This window comes from Bombus vancouverensis, chromosome 1 (genome assembly GCF_051014615.1).
Source record: "Bombus vancouverensis nearcticus chromosome 1, iyBomVanc1_principal, whole genome shotgun sequence".
NCBI lineage: Eukaryota > Metazoa > Arthropoda > Insecta > Hymenoptera > Apidae > Bombus > Bombus vancouverensis.
The window spans coordinates 11760846-11778153 of record NC_134911.1 but is presented as its reverse complement, the minus strand read 5'-3'; the positions used below and the strand labels follow the sequence as shown (position 1 = coordinate 11778153).

At 41.5% G+C, this 17308-nt stretch overlaps 1 long non-coding RNA gene across 1 annotated transcript in view; it reads left to right on the top strand.

The window, feature by feature from the left end:
* Positions 1 to 12963, top strand: part of LOC143303039 (uncharacterized) — a 35675-nt gene extending 22712 nt beyond the window's left edge. Inside the window, exon 2 of the long non-coding RNA XR_013059004.1 lies at positions 12244 to 12963. This is a non-coding gene — a long non-coding RNA (uncharacterized LOC143303039). The remainder of the gene's footprint in view (positions 1 to 12243) is intronic.
* Positions 12964 to 17308: the final 4345 nt, after the last annotated feature.

Here is a 17308-nt window from a genome sequence, read left to right as displayed (position 1 = left end):
ACGATAAAATTGTACCAATAAAGCAAGCTAAAAAGGACAGAGAAAATGAAAGAAACCGAAATGAAGAGATAATAAAAAAGAAAAATATGTAAAATTTGATAGAGCGGAGGGTACAATGGCGGCATTAATTTCAACGTTTAATTAAATCTCGACCGATATTCCAATCTTCGTGTTAAGGATCAGCAGGGCAGCGACGCGTGCTTGATCCAAAAAGCCAGGCAATATTTAATTTTAATGCTCGCACCTAGCGCGATCCAGCTGATATACGAGCGTGTCATTCGTGGAATGGTGTGTGCGCGACATTATACATATATACTCGCTTTCGGTTCAGTTTATTTGGCAACGTGCCCAGCGTTTTCGACTCCCTCGAACCTGGTGGAACCATAGTTCCATTCACGATCGGATGGCGCTGCCATTTTCGAACAATCGCTCACGATCCACCCTCGGTCCCGTTCTTATTTTATACTTGCATGCACGGAGACCAACCAGGGAATACGCTACTGGCTCGTGTGTACCCATATAATTTCGTTCTTTACGTATGTGCCGCGTGTTATTCGCTTATTTCGTCGTCCGTACACGTCGGAAGCTGGTCAAATTTGCAACCCGTTCGCCAACGGTGTGTGTTTTTTTGAGTCACGAAACACGAAATTGGAAGGACAATGGCGCAAGCTGCCTCCAACCGAATACACATGCCGCAGGAATACCAGGGAAATACGGGAAATCCTTTCCTAGCTTTTCTATAAGAATGTAAGAATTTGTACGTGTTCCACGGCTGGTATAAAGCACGGATAGAATCAGGGACAGGGAACCGGCGTGTCTAGATTCTATCGTAAATTGCTCGATTTAGAATCCTGGGTCTTATCACCGGGTATCAACGGTGGATCTTACATAGGGTGCAAGCGATTTTAGATATTGGAAGAATGAAAAGTGGTGATGCATAACAATTTTTTGTCCAGTTTATTTCTCATCTTCTGAATAATTAGTTTTGATACTGGAAACGCTTGCATGCGAGTACGTGACTTAAGGATCAGTTAGTACTCAGTTGACTGAACGACGAGAGATGTTTAGTATTATCGAGCAAATCGTGTGCATGTCATTTTGTATAATAGGGTGCACTAGAAATTTCCCTTTTGCACAACGATATACGTATCTCCGATTAACCATCTCGTTAAAATTTCGATGCAGTCAATTGTGCGCTTAAGATGATACGAGTAAGTCATCTCAAACGTCCCTGTTTCGATATCTAAAATCAACTCTCCGAGAAGCTCACATGTATACATATAATACATTATGTTGTCCGAAAAGTTTCTTTCGTTTCATAAGGTGATAATAGATAAACAACAATTTCTATTTTATATTATTTTATTGAATTAGGTATGATCGATTTCGTTCTATTTCTGTTATTATGTTCGTGCATAATTCGATAAATTAATATAAAACAAAAAACATTGTGTTTCTATTATTTCCTTATAAAACGAAAGAAACTTTTCGGACAAGCTAATATATAAGCTTCCTGTATATAAATTCTCAGAATCCTGTTTCTCTGTCTGCCCCTTGGGACTTTAGAATCTTCGACTTTAGAGAAATATTCTGGTCGCCTATAAACTGTGCTACATTTTTTGGAATTTTCATATGTCATAGAAAACTGCGGCAAGATTTTATTCGTTCGAGGAAACCGTTGTTTTCGTCTCGCGGGAGTTGCGAACGTTTTGCTCGGAGACTAGGAAGGAGAAACGAGGTGAACGTGGGGTATACGCGTAATGCTCGCTAAGATTTGTAGGATATAGGCACGACGATCGAATAACGGCAATGAAAGTTCCCTCGTTGCCGCTGGAAAAATATTATTCGCGGGGTAACTGTTTTATCGTTGCCTGAAAAATTCCGGGCAAAAGGATGACTGTCCACCGTCGAGATTCGATTGTCTTACTTCAGCCTTACTTCGCTCTTCTGTATGTGAGACGGTGGCAGAGTGGAAAAGGGGGGCAATTTAAGGGGAGAAACGAAAAGAGGGATGAAATACGATGGGCGAGCACGAACGATAAGAGCACTTCCTTCATGGACCTATGAAAACATAGTTTTCTCTGCTTTCCTACACATACCAACCTTTTCTCTATGACGTACAGGATAGCCATTAATATCGTCCCCGACCGTACATTTACTTCGATACCTTTAGCCAGCAAGAACTCTGCACTCTGTTAATGTTATTTCTATCGAAGCTTTTAGTCTATCTCAAGTACTTTCCTACTTTCACTAAAAAACATACGTATAGGTACCTTACTCTCGCTGTATCACTGTACGGTTAGGCGACCGTTTTTTAACGTCGAGCCAAGCCAATCCCCGAGCATTTTCCCTTCGATATATAGGCAAACAAAGTTTCATACGGTGGAAATGGTCGGTTAGCTCGATACCGGTCTCTACCCCGTTTCGTCTGCACTCGATATACCCTGGTATACGGGTTGATGCAGCGAAGAAGCGGAGATCCGATAAACCTCTTGCAAAAGCACGAAGGCAGCGACAACAAGCTGATATCTACGGATTACGGACACACGCTGTATATACTTTATCCTAGCTTCCTATGTGTACGTATTCACGATAGCGTTCTTCTAGGCATACGCTGTTTCCTTCGCCTAACACACGGCGAACCTGTACACGGACGAAACCTGGTGCCTGGGTCCCTCCAATACACCCGCACCAAAGATTCTCTCTTCTCTTTCGTATATACTTTGGTATCTTTAGCCAGGGGAAGGAAGGAGCCTGGAGGAGTTATGAGACGACGGCCATCTTTAGCTAGAGGTATCCTTCCTTCCTTTCTCGTTTCCTTCCTTCTTTTCTTACGGTCGTCCAGGAGAAGCCTCGAGGCTTCCACGAGAAAACGAGGTCGTAGCACCACGAGTCCATGCGCCATAACGTCCTCTATCGTTGAGAGCCATACATCATCATCGTGTTCAACGAGAACCGGGCAGCTCTAAGTGCCTCGAATCGACCTTCGTGCCTCGGTCCTTTTATGCTGGATTCATCCTGGCTTTATCGTGCACCAACTTCGCCACGGTTCATCCTTCGTCCTAGAACTCCACACACCTTTATCTTCTTCTTTTTCTTCTTCTTCTTCTTCTTCTTCTTCTTCTTACATAGCTCTTGCTGAGGGTTGAAAGAGCCTCTGTGGTGTCGTACCTTCTCGTTTCTTGATCTTCGACGTTCGATGCAACGGTACGCTCATCTGCCTGCTTGTAGATGTAACTACATACATATGCTTTCACGTACAAACGCATGTACGAAAGTATATCTTCATAAATATTAGAACATTTACTAAGAACCAAAATCAACTTGACAAAACTTGACGAACAAACGAAATTATTTCTTTTTGTTGTTCTCTATATATATTTCATAAGCCTTATATTTCGACTTTCGGCTATTTAATTCGTCTGAAATTTTCAATCTCGGACTCGAATCAAAAAATTGTACAAACACCAATATACAATCGTAAATTCGTTATTTTCCTCTAAAACTGCTGCAGGTAATTTCAGATCGCCATTTTGTACGTTTCTGCTACTTTGTTGCGTCGAGTATCACACTCTCTGGAAGGATTCTCGAGCTTTCGGATTTAATTAAAGCGTCCGGATTCAATTCGCTTGTTGGCACGTTTGCCTTTGGATCATATCGGGCCGGACGTAATTGTCTAGCTCGCGGAAGCCAAGAAAGGGCTTTACGGTAATTGGGATCGATCTTCGGTGTGGTCTCCCCGGTATTGTTTCTCTTTAATGTATTTGTTATTTAGCTTGGATCGATATTAGGTCCTCATGGATGGGAAATCGGGCTCGATAGATAAGGGCCGGCGGATTAGAGGGTACATTGGTCGTTCGGCACGTCGCTCCTAGCACGCTGCCCGATTGGTGCACACTAATTATACCGGCCGGCGTAATTCCATTAGCGTAATCACATCGCGGGGCGGTAATTGAACGGCTAATTAGATTAATTTAAAATTTCGCTAATTCGAGTGGTCCAATTAGTAGATTATACCAGAAGGGGGGTAATTGCTATACGCGTTCAGCTGTCGAAGAAACCGTTCAAAAATCTGCTCTTGTCGCGCGAATGAGACAAAAAGGTGGAAGATGGCGGAAAGGGGGTAAAAACGAGGTGAGAAGAGTTTGTCTTCTTTCAACGCCGGCTACTTAACTATTAAACCGTCTTCTTGTAGCAATAACGTAAGTACACGGAGCCTGGTTGTCGTACAAGTTCAGGGGGTGGCAGGGTAGAAAGGGCGGGAAAATTGAATTTTGCCGCTGCGTCTCGAGGAAAGTGCGGCGTAAGGAGGACGTGCCACTCCTGCAAGTAATTGACGCTGATTAAAATTCCACGGAGAAGAGCCAGCGTCCCTTTCTCCGTGACGTACGTGTTGAACCGGAAAACCCGATCTCCGACCTTACGGTCGCCCTTTCGGAAACGCTATTATATCACCGGGGATCCTCGCGAAACCTTTGAATTTCCATCTTTCACGCGTGTTCACACATCTAAGTTTGACTATAGCCAAGTAAGAAAAGCGACGATCGCAATTTGATGTGTAAAGCCTTGTTCGAGTTTATCGGTTTATTTGGATTCAAGTGATTCGAAGCTTTTTTGCCAGTGTATGTTGCCTACTTGACTTGAAGTATCCTTGCTGGTTTCGTTGTCATTAGTCAAGTCACTTCACTTCAAATTGATCGTGCTCGAGTAGCTTGGAACGATTCTACTAACGTGAACTTATTTCTTTGCTCGAATTAAAATATCCTTTCAAGTTTGAGGGAAAGTTGAGTTTCACCTTTAACTTCTAGTTTTATGCTCACCGATGTAAACCAGATATTTAAGGTATTCGTTTTTTATTAGGATTTGGGACAGAATCATTTGAATTTAAAAGTCTTGAAATCAAGTAAGAAAACGGATATGTAGCGTGTAACATATAATAATCTGATACGATTAAGTTGTCTATGATGTTTATAATTAATTTCATATTTACAGATGAATTACGATGAGTAACAAACACGATAGCAGAAACATGTCTCGTTTAATATAATTTCATTAGTTAATAAGTTTCTCAGAATGGAGTAGGTTGTTTGGACAGTTTCAGCATTTCTCTGTATACGGATTATGAAGTTAATATGTACGTAGTTGCGTATTTTGCGATGAATATTGCACGCGGTTCAATACTGGCAGCTCTATGTATCTCGACTGGTTTCGTGTCTGTGTATTAATCAAACGTGTAAAGGTCTCTATAGTTAACAATAATACGTGTCCCCATCGGGTTTAAAGCATACCACGTTAATGATCTCTGTTAATTGTGCGCCGCTAAGCTTTCAATATTGCAGACTTCATTAATCATTACGTTCTCGGTAATTTAAAAATACGATGATACGTTAAAGTGTGTTTAAAGCAAGCCATGTGAACCCGGAATTCTGATTACGATTATTGTGATATATTTTTCGCCGATATTAATTAATTCGCCTCAATTTCAAATAATACTCAGTAGATGACGATCGGTTCACGTAATTGTTAATAACATCGCGTTTAGACCGCTTATACTATTGTTCACAGGTAGATCAATTTGTTATAACAGAATATTAATTTTACTGGATTGTGCAAATTAATAGGAAATTACTGACTGGAAGCACACTGCTTGTTAACTTTTAATGGAATGAATACATTGTAAATTTAAATTATTATTGTAAAATTTCTGTAGTATTGGTAGAATCAAGTATGTGCGACTGATCGATGCTGGTATTGGTTATTACAATCAGGTATTTATTGATTTTACGTATTTTAAATATTGGTATAGTCTTACTATTAGTTAGAAAAACTCCTTTGTTTAATTCACAGTTCAAAAATGAAACACCCTGAAGATAAACGTAAAACAGCAAACCAGTGTCATACGATCTGATGATTGTAAACGTTAATTTTGATATTGCACAATAACTTTAGTATGATCACGAGCTACGATGATCACAAGGAATAAGATTCTCGTTACAAATCCTTTAATTTCGTAATTAGATTACATTCTGTCATAAATAAACCAAGACACATTATATATACCGCGCTACAAAAATTCAAGTTGAACCACAGATATTTGCATAATCAAATATCCCTCTCGAGTAATTCAGCGTTACGTACAAAAATTTTTATAGCAGAAGAAAATCGTCAAATTCTACCAACGCTATCTTTCGGAAGTGTTCTGTCGCCCGCTAACTGAATTAATTTCCTTTGCTCGAAACCAATTCCAAACTGTCTATACATCGTTGATCTGTACGTCGTTGAACGCACAACAAGATTGAAGGAAGCGATTACACCAGGCGATGGGAAGAATCGCTGTTGAAATCGCTGGTTGTCAGAGGGTTGCTGTTTTGACTCTCGAGACCTTAGCCCGTGTTCCTGGTTATATGCATAGGTAACAACTGCATTATCCGGCATAAAATCCGGGATGCATAATGTATCCGGTGTAGGTATCTGTGTCAGCCACTAGCACGTTAAGTTGAGGCTGCGTGTTCGCACATTGCCACTATCGCGGACGCGTGTGTCGGCGTAAGTTTGCATATATTTGCGATACGCGTGTATACGCAGGCCTGGTGATGGAGAAACGCATCTCCAGTTCCCATCTCCTCGAACATAATACATAGCTGGACTTTTATCAAGTCTTAGCTCGTCTTATTTCCGCGAAAGCGTTGTCCTGCTCCTCTTTCTCGTTGTCCTCCCCTTTTCGTCTCGCGGCGGCGGATTATCCGGCTTTCGAAAATACGTCGTACATAAAATATGATGTTGAAATAATATATGGCCCTTTCATCCGGCGTGTAGAAGGATCCCTGTAGCAATGCTCTCCTATTTCCTCGTAGGATTTACTGTTTATTACGATAACCAGGACGCAGGAATATAAAGAACTCCATGAAGGATAGCTTTACCAACGTTGGTGCGTGCTTCGAAAGAAAAATAACCGTGAAAATTTCTGGCCAGGAACAGATTTTCCTACTCATAGGTATATATCGTGCTGCTACGTTCGCGGTACAGCCGAAGTTAGACAGATTCTACGATAAAAAATAAGATGAAGATGAAGAGTAACAAGATTATGTCGGAAATCTTATTTCCCACGGAAGACCAACTTTAAGCAGTCTGGTATGATTATCTGAATTTGCCTAATTACCACCAACAGTGTTCTATGTACAAGTGTAATGTACAAAGGTAATCCAAAGTCTGATTTTCAAGGAAATCGAATTTGAAAATTTGTTTATTGGTAGACTATGTCGGTTTAATTCTCCACCAACGTATTCGAGTTTTATCTTCTCCAAAATCTTATTCTCCACTTTCCACTTACTTTCGCACGTGAAATAACCTGCTACCGGTCGCCCTTTCCTCTGCCCATTCCGTCGGAAGTTAATTAAATGTACATGTACTTGATAAGCTTTCGAACTTGATCTTCTTGAAAACGAGGATTCCAGTGTAATTTCGTTATTCTCATTTTATTTTGCCTCATAAAATCTGGCTTCACTCGTATCGTGAATTGGAAATGTGTATAATATACCACACGATAAATTTTTCTTAGTATCGTTAGTTGGATGAAAAGTCCAATCGACGTTCGCCAATATTAAGCAGGCAAAGCGCTTTTGTTTGATAAAAAGAAAGCATGCACCGGTGTAGTTCCAAAATGACCAGAGCAAATCGGGAAAAACGTTAACACCGAGGACAATTGTTAGACGACGTCAGGTATTGTTTCTTCTCTTTCTTTCCCTTTTTCCTTCTCTTTCTTTTTATCCTTTTTGTTCTCGTCGGAAAATTATGGTCGGGTCAACAGAATTTCTCTGCCATTGTTATAGCCGAAAGCTCGTATGGTTAGACTATTGAATCCCCGGTGGATTTTTTTCGCCCGCTTTTTTACCCACTGGAACATTACACAACCCTCTACACACGCGTGTGCTCTCGTGCACACGTGAAAAGGAAAGAGAATGGACGGACCGAAGAATGGGTTCTAATTCTGTTCCTGCTGGAAACGGAGGTGCTGACGACGCCATAATTTGTCAGACCCCCGTAACTACCGATATGTACGCACAATTTCCACGTACAAATTCAAACGTGTGTAGGATGTGTTTACAGGATATCACGTGGTGAATAATGATTCCCTGTTTATTCCTTTTCACGATCAATTCGAATAATTTCTCCATCGAATCCTCTTCTCGCGTTTTCACTCGATTGGATCGTGTACACCCTCGCCACGTAAAATTCGCATCGCGAGTTTTTGAATAAATTAATATTCAAAGCGGATGTATTGCGGATATGGCTATTTTGTTTGTCATATATCGAGATATACAGAATGCGATAGAACGTGCGGTACATCTGGACAAGAGATTATTTTACATTAAAAAATAGCTCGAAATTACAATTTCTAGAATCGAGTCATGTGTGTATCGATAAATGATATTTCTATGGCAAAGTATTTTAACGCCTTAACTTGGAAGCTACATATTCAACACTATTCCTTATTAGAACACTAACTAATTTTAATCGATCATCATTTTTCCCTGCAACGAAAATATAGACAGATAATTCTCGAACGAGTCTCACGCTATAAAATTAGTAATCGCATCTTTTTTTATTGCTCGTTGTATTTATAGCAGTGGCGTTAAGCTACAAACGGCAGTTATGAGTTAACTGTTTGCTTCCCTGCGGATAGACGTTTCATTTTTATCGAGAGCTCGTACCACCCTAGCAAATGTTATACGCGGCCACGATTGTTTTTTAACTGCGAGGTTGTCATCGAGCACAAAACATCGTTACACCATAGCAATGTGCTGTACAATTCGGAAGCAGCGAACCACGGGGGAACATTTCACTCGATACTAACACTGCTGAATGTTACACGCGCATTCGAAGGAGAACTACTTTCCCCCTGGGAAGTTTCTTCCGCTCGAATCTTGCGTTTCGAATGCAAACGCGTTATTGTTATCGTTATCCTTATTACTGTCGCAACGCCGAAGCAATAGAAGCGAAACCGAGCAAACGTAAAAAAGCGGTATAGGCGAACGTGTTAGGGCTCCCATCTTTTCTTTCTCTCTTCAGAACAAAAAGAAAAGAGAGATCGTTTAACCATTTATATTCTGAATTATGTCCATTCCTAATTTTTACTGCCATCTTTATTCTGCTTATATCTACTTAAAAATAGTTCAAAGTGATGAGGTGGATATGTCGTGATAGTGATAGGAAAGAACACTTAAGTATATCCAACAATATATATGTCGGAGATGTAGGGACATCGGGCCTTTCTTTTAGAATTTTGGGAAGATCCCCAATACTTTGGTCTAAATTATTTATTATAGCTGTACTTAAATAATAGAACTTAGAAGTAGTTGTTGTGATACGATCTGATTATGTTTGCTTGAGATTTGTGACAGTGGGCTTGGGGTCGAGGTGACACAACTGGTCGCCGAACGTAGCCACGGTCACGGGACGAACGTTTTTACTTAACAGTAGAAGTACCAATATGGAGGGACACACGCTGTATTAACAAACAAGCCCCGGTGCAGGAGCAATGGAAACAAAAATCTCTAAGAAATAACATTTCCCAAGTCTCTTTTTAACATAACTTTTATTACTGTTCAAGTGCTTAGTGGTATGATCACCAACAATGTAGATACACACTATTAATTTCATTATTAACATTTATTAATTTCATTATTGACATTTATTAATTTCAAACATGTAATCCTTGACGACGTATACTTTAATCCTTGAAGGTCATTTTTAATCTTCTGACAATTGTTTTCTACAAATTAATCTCAAATAGCGTGTATATACGTACGTACTTTCCATTTGCTGCTTCGTTCAAAGACCAAAATGTATTTTAGTTGAGTCGCGCCTCGAGCGCTGATGTCCCCACACAATTCTTGATTTCGTATTGTTTAGACAAGAATTGCGTTTGGACAATCATAGCCTGAGACATTCAATTCCGTGGGGATATTCCGCGTAGCGTTCAGGGACGAGAGAGATTTCTTCGACGTGATTTTCCCCGTGGCAATCCTAGCGTGCCGCACCCTACGTTGAAGGATCGCGGCTGAAAAAAAAGAGAAGGAAGAGAGCATTATATATATTTATTTTAGATTAGTCGTCGTTGACCTAGTTTTCTTCTCGAGCGAGTACTTAGCCCACTTTGTCGCCGTTTCACGTCCTCTTGTTCGCCACGTTATTCGGAAAAAATCTGCGCAGACATGCACGCCATGCATTTAAAGTTTCCTAGAAATTAGACCATCTCCTGCATGATATGCGAAGGTACGATAAAAATTACCACGGAGACGTAATTGGCTTACATCGCCGTTTGTTCTTTTTTTATTTCTACGCTATTAAGCGTTTCGCATAAAATTTGCCATTTGTCCTGTTACGTCCTATTTAGTTGCCGACGAGAACGTAGCGTTAACTGACTTTTAATGCAACTGGCAATAAGTTCCACTTTCGGCTAACCTGCTATGTGCGGGAATACTGGCACGGGAGACGATTAAAGTTGTTCAAAAGTAAATTAACAATATGTAATGATTTATTTAAATCTCATTTGATTTCGATATTGGCAATTGACTGACAGACTGACGGATATAAAATTCTTCGGTTGACAAAATGATAATTAACTCTTCGATAGACAAAATAATAACTAACTCTTCGATAGACAATGGTAATTATTCGGTTGACGAACGGTAAATAATTAATAATATTCGATAGACGAACGGTAAGTACTTTACTCGATAGACGAATGATAACAATTATTATTATCTGATAGACGAACGGTAATTATTGTTCTTCTTATTCGATAAACGAACGGTAAATATTGTTCTTACTCGATAAACGAATGGAAAATATTCTCACTGACTTCTCTGAGCCGCTCGGAGATGAAAAAAACGTCGGGGTCTTCCTTTTGAAAATGTTTGGGAAGATCCCGAACGTTTGTTCAAGTGCCGACTTTGTTTGCAATTTAAATTGTCTTAATATCGTTATAGAAACATAATTAGGTAAATATAAAAACATGGTTAGATAAGTTTTTGCAAGATATAGCTTTCAGCGGCTTCAACTGCTTTTGTAAACACGGTTTCAAATAAACGTTTTAAATTACCTTGATTTGAAAAAAATTATCAATTTTACTTTCGCGCTACGGATCGTGCGGGTCGCGGGACGTGACACACGCCATGCATTTAATGTTTCCTAGAAATTAGACCACCTCCTGCATGATATGCATGGGTACGATACAAATTACCGCGGAAACGTAATTGGTTTACATCGCCGTTCTTTTTTTTATTTCTACGCTATTAGGCGTTTCGCATAAAATTTTCCATCTGTTCACAGTTCGAATTTGCCGGGCTAATGCAGATGTGTATCTTATATTTTATTTAAGCTGCGTCTTATCGTCCATTGGATCATTCAAACGCCAAACTGGTCGACTTGATCTTTTTCTCAATCGCTGTTACACAAGTATTTAATTATAAAATTATTTTCAAAGAAACCACGTCAACTTTATGCCAAGAATTTTTTAGTTTAAGACTAGTTCTTACAAATCCAGAATAATCGGAGATACGTGCTTGAAAAAATAAAATCTCATACATTGACTGATTCATGTAACACTTTGGTTGAACGTTATTTCGCAGAATTAAATCGTCGATCCTCATTGATCGGCGACCACCAAGGTCAACAAGAAACTCTGAGTTAAAAACTCTGGTAAATCGCGGGCGTGTGTACGTGCGACTATTTGGATCATCGGTATACGTAATTACATTACTTCGTCTTACTCAATCTTGATCAATCAACCGCTATTCAGAGCAAATTAAGGGGAGTAGTAGGAGGAAAGGCTGCGTCAAAGGACCTATCGCTTCCATTGCCTTCTTCTTCGCTCTTTTCCCCTTTTTCCCTTCAGCCTTCCCCTCCCGCCCGATCCCCCTTTCCACTTCGCATCTCAATAACGTCGAGTGGTGTTCAATCATACACGCATTCTGTACGGTTATTACGCGCTCCGCGGCGTGTCTCCAGGGATCGGTAATGCGAAACAATGTTACCCTAATTGGCCGTGGTACGAAATTACACAGTCGATTTGTCAACGCTCGTGGAAATTCGGCGAAAATTCAGAACACTGGGAATCACGTTTCTCTCTTGGTTTAATTTTCCATAAAAAATTTGATAGCGTAACGAGCCAGCGTTCTCGAGATCATTTCCGTTGGCCGTTTTGTTTTTCCCCGTAATGACCCTCTTTTGTATTCATAGACGACACAACGAGAAAGCCAACGACGCGAGTCACGAGGACATCTACGAGAGAAGAGCACGAGGGAAACTGCTTCCGAGACAATTGATCGACGACGAGTAAGAGGATGCAACCGTGAAGGACGGTATCCATTTGTTGCGTATTGGTGTAGGGTACACTCGCGATATAAACATCGCGATACAAGCATCATTTTTCGTCGTCACGTCAAAGGAAAGGCTAAGATGGAGTTATTTCAGTCAGCCAAGCTTCATCTTAAAATTCAACTTTAAATAATTGAGTTTGTTATATTTTAAGTAAGTTAGTTCTTAATACAATAACGAAGGAATGTGAAAGAACCCTGCGAGTACTTTAGGTTCAGCATGAGAAAATAACTCAAGTAACTCTATGGCAGAGTTAGCTTTACGACGAGTCAAACAATCTGCATCGCCCAAAAACGCTTCATAACTAAATTTGATCACTCTATCAGGCAAATTGTTTAGCTTAACTCAAATATCCGAATTCAGAATCAATTTGGAGCGTATGATCTTTCCGTTCCTACGGGCGTATCTTCCACGTCAGACCTTCTCTTTCCCTTTTAATACGTACATGATGGACAAAATTGTATATCGTTGTACAATGTCTTATCGCTGGATGATGCACACAACGAATATACGCAACGAATGGATACGGAACTCGAGAAGAGTGGAGATGAAGATGGTCGAAGAAGACAGCGAGGAGGCGAGCAGTTGGGTAAGTATTAAGTAGATAGATGAACAGAAAGGGTCGATACGCGAGTGGTGTGGTCGAATGATTAGGTTAGCCGCTTCGGATATAACTTCGTTACTCGCCAAATGAACAGACAAAACCGAGCTACCCTAACTCCTTTCCATCCCTCTACCACCCACCTTACATCCTTCTAGTCTGCATATCCAGCACCCCGATAGCACTTTATCCCGATCAAAGACGACGCTGTAGGCTGCCTGCAGATACCCGTTCAATCAATTTCGCTTGATCGTTCCCGCTGTTTCTCGATCAAGACGCCAACGATGAGGAGGAACCAGGCGATCGTGAATACTGCCGATAGTTTCCGAGAGAAATGGGATCTCACGGGAACGGTTTCTCTCGCGGAGCAACGATACGGATGATAAATAGCCTCTCTCTGGTAGCTTGACGAGCGTCAATTTGGATCACCGGATCCTGGTAAATCCTTTCGACGCGAATAACCGGGGATCTTAACCGTGGATCTCGGTGTCTCTTTATGACCGTCGAGCCTAAGCGTGGTGTTTCCATCTTTCGTAGTTCAATTTTGTCGGAGAAGAGATCACAGTTTTATGATTGCGAGATTAAAGGGCGCGAATGCCGGCCATTGTTAAGCAACAACGTAACGCTTTATCCATAGTAATGAATTAACGACGATGACAAAGGCTTGGCGATGGAACGTACTGGAGTAGCGCGAATTTTGCAATCGTGCAACTTTGTGAGCCAGGGTAGGTTTACCTCGGAGCGTAGGAGTACACGCAATCGTTTCACACGCATACACGCATGAACCGTACTCTGAGAGAATCTTTCGCAGAATCAGAAATAGAATAGGATGTCTGTCTAGACTTTTGGGTGATATACAAGAGGGATACGTGATATGGGCTACAAAATGTACATACAACAAACAAATAATTTGAGGCGTTTCGAAATAGTACAGGAACGCACAGCATACTCTACAGTCGTACTATGTATAAATAACACTTAATATTAATAACAGTATATTTAAAAATGTAATTTCCTCGTTGTGGTTTAAAAACTAAACTAAAATTAGAAAAGAATCCTTCCACGCGCAAAATGAGCGACGATTCTGCGAACCAAACATTCCATCACTCTGTACATTGGTCAAACGTTAGTGGTGTGAGGATTGCAAAGATCTTTCCCTTCGTGCTCCACTCGGAATATTCTCGTGTGTAACCACGCACGCCACAGTTCCTTCTGCCAGCTGTATCTCGTCTATTGTGCGAACGGTTTCAATCTGAATTGAAAGGTCCCGCGGAATATTTCGAGATATATAAATGGGCCCGGACGTGATTCGCTTTCAATAATTCACAGGCAGATTTTCAATGGTTTCCATCGAGAGATGTGTGCCGATCGGAGAAGGGCAGGGGATGGATCTCTTATTCCGCTTTGGAAAAAGGAGGGAGAAAAGGGCGATCGGGCACGATGTGAAAAGGCAGGGCTCGGATAGTACGGAGGAGAGGTAGAGGAACGCAAGAGAGAGCTGAACTTTTGCGACATCGAGAGGGTGAGCGAAGATGACGATGGTGAAGGAATGAGAGAGGGGGTGGGAAGACCGTCGTGGCATTGATCGGCCACGCCACCGCCACGGTATTCTTGCTCTGGTCTCTCCGGCACCCAATAGATGCCCTCGAGTTTCTGGAACTACATAGAATGTGACAGTATCTGATAGTTATATCAGCCTCTTAAGAGCCAAATTGATTAACTTCATTTTTCTGAATTTTTCAATTTCGTTTAATTAGACACATAATTGCCATTTAATTTCTCAAAAGAAAGGAAACACTTCTGTAAGCTCATTTGTTGAAAGAAAGTCGTATAAATAACCGTGAACAAAAGTTTTGTCGTATCATCGATCTTTTGAAAAAACTTCCTGCCTATTGTTTCGGCAAAATAAATGAAATTGTTTTTATAAAACAGCTTTAATTGACGTTCTCCCGTATCAACCTTCGTATTTGTTTCGGTGTCCAGAATCGATTGTTAGAAGAGGGCGGCTAAATTTTTCACCACGTCGTGTATTTCTGCCATCATCGAAATCAATTTTTCGCGAAGCAAACGTCGCGAGAACCGAAACGAGAATATCGGATGTCTGGACGCATGGTCGCTGTTTTCTCACGATAATCGGATCGTTTCTTACCTAACCCCGTGAACCGACAAGACGTACGAAATATACGGGGCACGATAGAGGTCTGAGAGGGTTGCGTTTCCAAGCCATAGACGATTCCTTGATCCATCACGATGATTCTCTATGTCCGATATCGTCGAGTATCTCGGGTGGAAGTGACGTCGTTTGCGGCCCTCTTCGAGAATTCCGCTTGAACTCGTTGGCGACATTCTCGGTAACGAGGGAGAGACATCTTCGGGATATAAAAGGAACTGGCGGAAAAGAAACGTGCCGCGAAAAAAGGGGGTTGAAGCAGGCCTTGTGGATGGAACAAAGGGAACCAAGGGGCGGAGCAGCGGAGATGTTGGATCGCGAAGAAAAAAGCGCTCGTGCTCGGTCGGATCGTTTCTGGTCGATTTTTCAGGAAGGGCCTGAGCTCTGTTGGCCTCTGTGAGGTGTCGTGTAACCGGAAGCAAAGAGGTTGCGGTGACTCCGCTGCGCCACTATACGTTGGTGGTAGGTTGGGGGCATAAGAAAGGCGGAGGTGGCGCAGAGAGGCGAGAAGAAAGGGGTGACAGTCGGATAGGGAAGTAGGTTTTCTCTGCGGCCAGGTTCCACCAGTTGGAAAACGAAGAAGAAGGAGGACGAGAGAATTGAAGCGTGGAGCTTGCGGCTGGTGCTCTTGGGGGGCGAGGGGAAACACTTTATAATTGAAAAGCTTCGTTTAAATGGAAACGTTTCTCTCTTTATGCTGCGCGCCATCGTGGAGAGGTAAGAGGTCGCCGACGAGCCGAGTCCCGGACGGTTGGAACCGGGCTGCGCCGGATAAACAAATTTATTAAAGGCATGTCGAGGTTTTGCAGGCAGCCGCGCGCGCCACCGAGTATTTCATTTCGTCCGCATCCGAAAACACGCCGTTTCGCCTCCGAAACTTTCACCCCGTCTCGTGAAATTTTCTGTTACACGCCTCTGCACCCGTACTCCGTACTTTCCTCTGTCCTAGATATGGAATAACGTTGTACGTAGGTTGCTGGCGAAAATTTTTCGCCCTGTTGGACTCGCGTGTGTAATTCTGATATATGGTCTTTGTGCTTGAAGACGAAACTGCGCTTTTAAAAGACGTTTAAATGTGTATCATTCTGTAAAAGTCGTAGGCTATTTTGAATACTCGTCTTGCATAGCGACAGAAATTATATTTTTTAGAAATATTTCCACGATTCACTATATAGAAACGAATCTTCAGATGTTCTTTTATTGCGTTAATTTTGTCCCTAGTTTCTTTTCACAATTTCTTTTTAGAAATACTTCGATTAAATATTACAAAACCATATGGGTCGTCTTAGTAATAAAAACGAAGTAAATTTCGTACAATACCGTACCTTTCCTCGTTTTCCGACCTAATTTTACGGATCCTCGTATTCGTGACCCGCCCAAGCACGATCACTTTCCAACCTACCAAGCATTCGCATCTTCCACTTTTGTTTCTTATTGTCATTAAATCTCGATTCATCGTGGTTCTTTGTACCTGACTCAATCATGTTCTCTCCAGTGAAAGCTTTGCTGTTCGATCCTGCAGTTTCTTGCAATCGCATTAAGAAAAGGTCGACGAGTTTCAGGCGTACAAAGAGCTGACTTTCTTTCCGCGAACCAGCACGGCGACTAATAAAATCTGTAGAAAATCATCCGAACGATAACCTTTGGAGGAAACGCTGGCAAAAAGAAACAAATCGCGCATGGTATAGGCAAGCGAGAAACGTCCGAGGAAATGAAGGAAAGGATTTTTACGAGGGAATTTGAATGGGTCGTTCGGCAAACGGTGTTTTCGACTGTTGAAATTGAAAAACTGTAGGCGCAGCTCGTGCCAGCTTGGCTGGGGCTTACCTTATGCGCAGCCAAACTGTTGGCCCCGTAAATTGCGCGTTATTACTTTTATGGATCCAGAGGATCGAACAGAACCGGGGTTAAAAAAAGGGGAAGAGGAACGAAAATTGACGAGGAAGAAGGAGAAGACCAGGGTATAGACTTCTAATACAGCCGGGTGATAAAAATTGCGCAGTGTACGTGAAACGCATTCTGTCCACGGAGCTTCAGCAACGTAACGTTACGCGCAAGTGGCTATCAATTTGTTTTGTATTACAACCGTTCAGGGACATCGCCGTCGTAGTCCTGATAGCGTCTTCTCAAGATCAAATACTTTCGGTGAGCCGCGT